Genomic DNA, 6901 nt, shown 5'->3' on the forward strand with positions numbered 1-6901 from the left:
ATAAGTCTGTCCCATCACTAATGCCTAGGATTTGATAGCATTATTTTTGAATTTCCTTATCAATTATATGGGCAAGGGTAGTCCCGCAATTAGTATGTGCAATTAAAATTGGCAATATATTATTTTTTGGAATTATGCATGATTTCAGGGAGTGTTTATGCGTAGCTTTTGCCGCTGAAGAACAGGATGTTACCTCTGATCCAGACGAACTAGGTGATGATCCAATTGAGTTTTTAACTAAACAATTTTCTAAAATTTTGAAATAGGTTTCACAAAAGAGTTCTCGAAATAACAAGTTTCAAAAAGGATCAAGCTCGAATGCATCAAAAAATGGTTCCAAATCTGACACGTCAAATTATAAGTCTTCTACCCCTCGTCCAGCCTATTCCAAAAACAAGTCCAGCAACAAGGGGATTAGATGTTACGAGTGTGAAGGCTTTGGTTACGTTCAAGCTGAATGCGCCACTTATCTAAGGCGAAAAAAGTCTATGTAGCCATAACCTGGAGTGACAATGAATCTGAGTCAAAAGTCGTTGGATCTGTCGTAAAAGAAATATCTAGTAATTTTGTTGCCTTCAACGTTCAAACCTCTGAATATGTTGATGACCCAGAAGGAGGCGAATACACCTCAGCTGAACATTTTGATTTACCTGCTTTATCTTATGAAGTAGAATATAAAAAATTGTATTCCAAATTGGAAGCATTACTCAAAGCTAATCGTTCCTTGTCTAGTGAAATATGAATATTAGACAATACTAGAAAAGTGTATAAGAATCATGTAGCTGATAGGGATTTGTTACTTAAAGAGGCTTCTGACCGAGAAGAGAAGCTAAAGCAGGAAGCAAAGGCACTGAACCAGGAACGACTGAACACCCTAAAAAAGCAAATCCAAATGGTGGACACTACTTCGACTCTTGACGAGATTCTCGATTCAGGAAGACAATCATCTACAGAATTTGGCATAGGCTTCACCGGTGGCAACAACAAAGACAAAACTGTCTTTGTTAAAGCTTCTGGATCAGATCCAGAAGGTATTCCTGAGTCAAGTTCAGCGAGACAAAATCATGGTAAAGTATGGCAAAATAAACATCTTTACAAGTCTTATAACCCCATTTGCCATTATTGCAGGTTGCGTGGTCATATCAGACCCGAATGTTATTACTTCTACAAGGATCAAAGGACTGAAAAATAGCACAAGTATATCACTCCATTTACTAAACAAATTTGGGTTAGGAAAACAAATTTTATTCTCTCAATCAATTCTTAAAGCCTCTCAAGAATGGCAAAATGATAATTGGCAAACATGCTGATTAAGGATTGCAATTAAGAATAACAGGTAAATTTCTAATTTTATTTATTTTAATCTAATAACGTTTGCTAATATTTTAGGAACATGTTTGTAATTTCTTGAATTATTCAAAGGCTTTTTTTTTTTTGAATGCTACTGACTCTATTATATTGTAGTATCTGTTCAATTGGGCACTCCGTCAGACTCAATCCACTAACAGGTAAATTTCTAATTTTATTTATTTTAATCTAATAACGTTTGCTAATATTTTAGGAACAGGTTTGTAATTTCTTGAATTATTCAAAGGCTTTTTTTTTTTTTTTTTTTTTGAATGCTACTGACTCTATTACAGTGTAGTATCTGTTCAATTGGGTACCCCGTCAGACTCAGTCCAATTGGGCACTCCTTCAAACTCAATCCACTAATATATATGTTCACCTTTGTCAATTTATTGGCAAAAAGGGGGAGTATGTACTAAGGGCAGAGACGGAGTCAGTATGGGGGCAGCTGCCCCCACTCCCCCCACCCCACCCCTTTATATATATGTATGTATATATAAACATATATAGCATTAAATGTTATATAAAATTTATATTTATGTTTAATGTATTAATAGTTAGAATAGCTTAGTTGGTTAAATTTTAAATTTGATTTTTAAAAAAGTGTATGGTCATAGGTTCAAATCTCATTACAAACACTTTTCCTTATCTTCACTTATTTATTTTATATCTCATTCATTCTCAAGATAAATATTTTTTAGCTTACTTTTATGAATAATTTAATTAACAAATTAAATGTTCTTTTAGTTTATTTTTTATGAATCATTTAATTAATGTAGTAATGTAGTATACACGTTTATATTATACTTCATTTTATTCAAATTATTTTATCGAATTGATTATGTTTCATATTTTGTCATAAATATTTTTACATTTTCACCTCACTCAAGTATATTTTTTGCTCCGACTATAACTATCGTTTAATCTATCAAAAATATTCTATTGCAATCTATTATAATATATTTTGTATTTTAACCTTATGACTGTTAGATATTTCGTAATTGATATTTCTAACCGTCATTTAAACTTCGCCCCCGCTCAATTATTTTTCTGGCTCCGTCCCTGACTAAGGGGGAGTATGGTTGGAATAAGGGGGAGAATTACGATCTTTGGTTGAAGTATGTCTTGTGTTGGTATGTTTGGAAATATGCTAATGTGGGTAATTTCTCCTGCTTGATTAAGCTTTTATTTAGCTTGTCTGTCTCTTATTATTGATCGACTTTCAAACATTGAAATTTTGTTGGAAGATATCTCTATACAGCTTGCTTGTTGAGTATGAAGTTGTATGGATGGAGCATGGTCCAAAGTGTCTTAGTAATTGTCAATAAATTCTAAAATCATAGGATTTCTTGTCAAGCATATATACTAAGGGCTATTATTATGAAATTAATTGATTAAGGTATTGTTCTTTGCCCAAAGTTTTATATGTTTCTTAGTTTTTGCTAAATAAATTGCCAAAAGGAGAGATATGTCAAGTGGACCAACTCCTATCAAAGTTTTAATTATCTATAGTCAAAAACAAAGAAAGGAATTCGTGGTTTACAAATTAAAAGATTTGCTTTGGTATTAAGCTGGTTAAAATAATGAGTGGATGACATTTGTTGAAAGAATATTTCCTACCGCATGGAAAGGCTTTGGTTTGGAATGTTTGTTAAAGGAAATTGCTATAAAAGGAAAACTCTTCATCTCAATGAATTCTCGCGGCATTCTATTATTATTAAGGAGTACAGAATTCACATATTTATCTGTTTTATTATTCTGTTGGGATCTCGTTGGAACAATCTGACTGGATCTGACTTAGGGACGGTTTCAGCATAACACTTGGGGGCGTTTGGTTCACGGAATTTTGGATTACCCAGTTAATAAGATTATCTCCAGAAAGGTAATGTGAGATTATCGGAATATAAGATTACCTTATGTGTTTAATTTGAATTGTGAAATATAACATTACCTTGTTTAGTTAAGAGTTATATTTTAGATTATATGGATCAATTTACAATAATATTCTTTATATATATATATATATATATATATATATATATATATATATATATATATATATATATATATATATATATATAGAAATCGGTTCTTGTGCGGGTGAGCGCTTCAGGTGCAGTTTAATCTGAGCCATTCATCTCGCTTTAATCAACGTCCAAAATTACCAAAATAAAAAAAAAACGTGGTGACAATTTTGTAATTTTTGCATCTACATCAAAATTAAAGTGAGTGGTTTTGTGATTAATGTGCGTGAGTTTTGTGCTTAATGTGCGTGTGTTTGTGTTTATGTGAATAGTTGTTAAACTTAAAGTGTGTGGGATTTTGTGCTTAAGGTGCGTGAGATTTGTTCTTAAGGTGAGTGAAGTTTCAAGTTTGTGCTTAATGTGCGTGGGGTGAGTGATTAATGTTAGTAGTTGTTGAAACTTAAAGTCTGTGAGTTAAAACATAAAGTGCGTCAGTTTAATGCTTAATGCACGTGAGGTTTGTGCTTAATGTGCGTAGGTTTTGTACTTAATGTGCGTAGGTTTTGTACTTAATGTGCGTGAGTTTGTGCTTAATGTGAGACATTTTAAAATCTTAAGTGTTTGAGTTTTGTGCTCAATGTGCTTTGTTCTGTGCTTAGCGTGCGTGATTTTTGTATTTAAGGTAAGTGATTTGTGTTCTTAAGGTGCGTGGTGATTTGTGGACTTAAGGTGCGTGGTGATTTGTGTACTTAATTAAGGTGCGTCCAACCGCACGGGAAGCATCAACCGCACCTGAACCCTTTCATATATATATATATATATATATATATATATATATATATATATATATATATATATATATATATATATATATATATATATATATAGTGTATATATATTACACACATACATATATTATTTATGTGTGTATTTATTTTATTTTATTTATTTATATGCATGAATGTATATCAATGTTCAAATATTAAAAAACTAAATATATAAATATACACATGTATATTTTATTGTTTAACGATATTATTATTATTATTATTATTATTATTATTATTATTATCATTATCATTATTATTATTATCATTATCATTATTATTATAAGGATTAGTTAACAAGGGTAAAGTTGGGATAATTCAAGGTAATCTAAGATTACCTAAGAAAATGGTGGTAATCACATTACCTTGAAACATTACCGCCACATCAACTTTCAGGTAATATAACATTACCAGGTAATCTCATAACTTGAACCATACAAGGTAATATAACATTACTAAACTCAGATTACCTAGGTAATCAAAGATGATGTGAACCAAACGCCCCCTTGAAGTTTATAATGGTATGTCATGGGGTGTGAACGGCAAATTATTGTATGGACCATGGTCCACACAATGTTATGTGTACCATAATAAAATGTATATTTTTAATATACTAATGTACATTATTTTTGTACTGAATGTGCATTATACAATATAATGTACACTCAGAACAAAAATAATGTACATCCTCTGAATATAATGTACATTATTTTTGTACTGATTGTACATTATTTTTGTACTAAATGTACATTATTTTACAGTAGACAAAATATGGTCCACACAACTTGTGTGGACCATGGTCCATTCAATAATGATTGGGTGTGAACCCCATGGGCTCGGGGCCCAAGAAGAAAAGAGATCAAAGCACAGGAGAAGAAGAGAAACCCAAGAAGAAAATGGAGCAAGCTCAAGAAGAGATATGGGCCAAACCGATGGGTCGGCTCGAGCCAGGAGTCGGCCCGACCTAGATGTCGGCACGGGTAGAGGGTCGGCCTAAACTAGCCGTTATTCCTACATTATCACCCATGAAACCTATTTACTACCCTATTATTGCCTAATTACTACCCTACTTACTAACTAGCCATTAGCCTCTTTATCAACCAACTTAATACCCATAACCCCCCTAATTATCACCCATCAATACCCTACTAATGGTCCAACGGACACTTTTGGGATGGGCTAGCTATAAGGAGGGGAAGACAAGAAGAAGGGGGCCATATTCATTCATACACACATGGGAGGACTCTCCCAAGCACTCTTCCTACACACTAGAAGACCACATATCACTCTCCCACAACTACTCTCCCAAGAAGGCTTCATTCCACAATGTACAAAGAAGACTCCACCACTCTTCCACGCCTGAAGAAGACTCCATATGAGAAGACTCCACCACCACTCCATCAAGAGCATACTCCATCTCTCGGTATCATCGATAGCTTTATTCTTACACAATATTATATATACAAAATAGCCATACGATATGTACAAAGACACCTACAAAATACATAGTGGAGTTAGGCTTGGCACCGCCCAAAAAGGCCTGTGGTTTTCCTTTTGGTTTCCACGTACAAAAATCTTTGAGTTATATTTGTTCTACTTATTTTTCTATAAGCCGTATGTGAAAGGTGAATCCACCGACCAAGGTTGTGTTGGACCTCCCTGGGCCCAAAAACCCAAAAACCAACAGTATGCACGCACCAATTCTGAGTGGATGTTAGGAAGGTTGTAGTGGTTGTTGTTGTGACAACCCAAAAATAACTTTTCAAAATTCTATTTTACAAAATTCCAAAATAGCTATTTTCACTCTTTCAAAATTTTATTTCGAAAACGGTGTTTGAATTAAATATTTTAAACTGAGTTTTTAAATAAATTCAACACCAAGATTTATCATATTTCAAAAATCCTAAGTTTCGAGTACATTTATGTACCAAGTTTTGACTCAAAAAGTCAATCTGAGTGAAACCTGTGAAACCTAAACCAAGTGTTTTAACTAAAAATCATTTTCAAAAAATCTATTTTTGACCTCAAGTTATCCAAAATTAATTTTGAGACCTTGGTCCATGATACAATGTGAACCATGGAATGTCTACAAGCTTTTGTCTGATCTTTTGGAACAAACAAGCAAATTACCTTTTTGCTCTCAACCAATCATTAGCTATGTATCTACCTAGGGTTTTGCACCCTATGTATTCATCACTATTCCATTGAAATCACCTGATCTCCTTTCTTTGCCTCTCCCAAGCTCTAGTCTGCAAAGAAGAAGAGAAAACACAGTAAGATTTCCAAGCCCTCATTCTCATCTATCCATTTCATTTTATTCCTTAAGATCACTCATCTTTGCTTTCAAATCTTTGATGTTTCCTTCCTTAGGTGTTGTTTGTGTGGTTTGTTTGAAGAGTTTAGGAAATGAAGGTGGTAAAAGCTGAGTAGAGAGGAAGGGGAGATCCACACAACAAGAAGAAGAAGCTAAAGGTATAAACCATGGACTCCCAAACTAGATTTTGACTCTGTTAAATGCTAGAAATGAGATTTAGTTGCTTAGAATGCTAGATAATGTTTGTTGTTGAGCTATTTGAGTGTTGTTGATGATCTATGATTGATTTATGGAGGTTTGGATGTGTTGGTTTGCATCTAAGATGTCTACAGGCACTGTTGTAAAAATCACGCCTAGGCGCTAGGCGGTTGGCCTCCTAGTCGCCCTAGTCGGTCCCCAGGCGTCTAGAGGGCGCCTAGCGATTTTTTCAACATTGTCTACAGGTGAAG

This window comes from Ipomoea nil, unplaced genomic scaffold (genome assembly GCF_001879475.1).
Source record: "Ipomoea nil cultivar Tokyo-kokei standard unplaced genomic scaffold, Asagao_1.1 scaffold0579, whole genome shotgun sequence".
NCBI lineage: Eukaryota > Viridiplantae > Streptophyta > Magnoliopsida > Solanales > Convolvulaceae > Ipomoea > Ipomoea nil.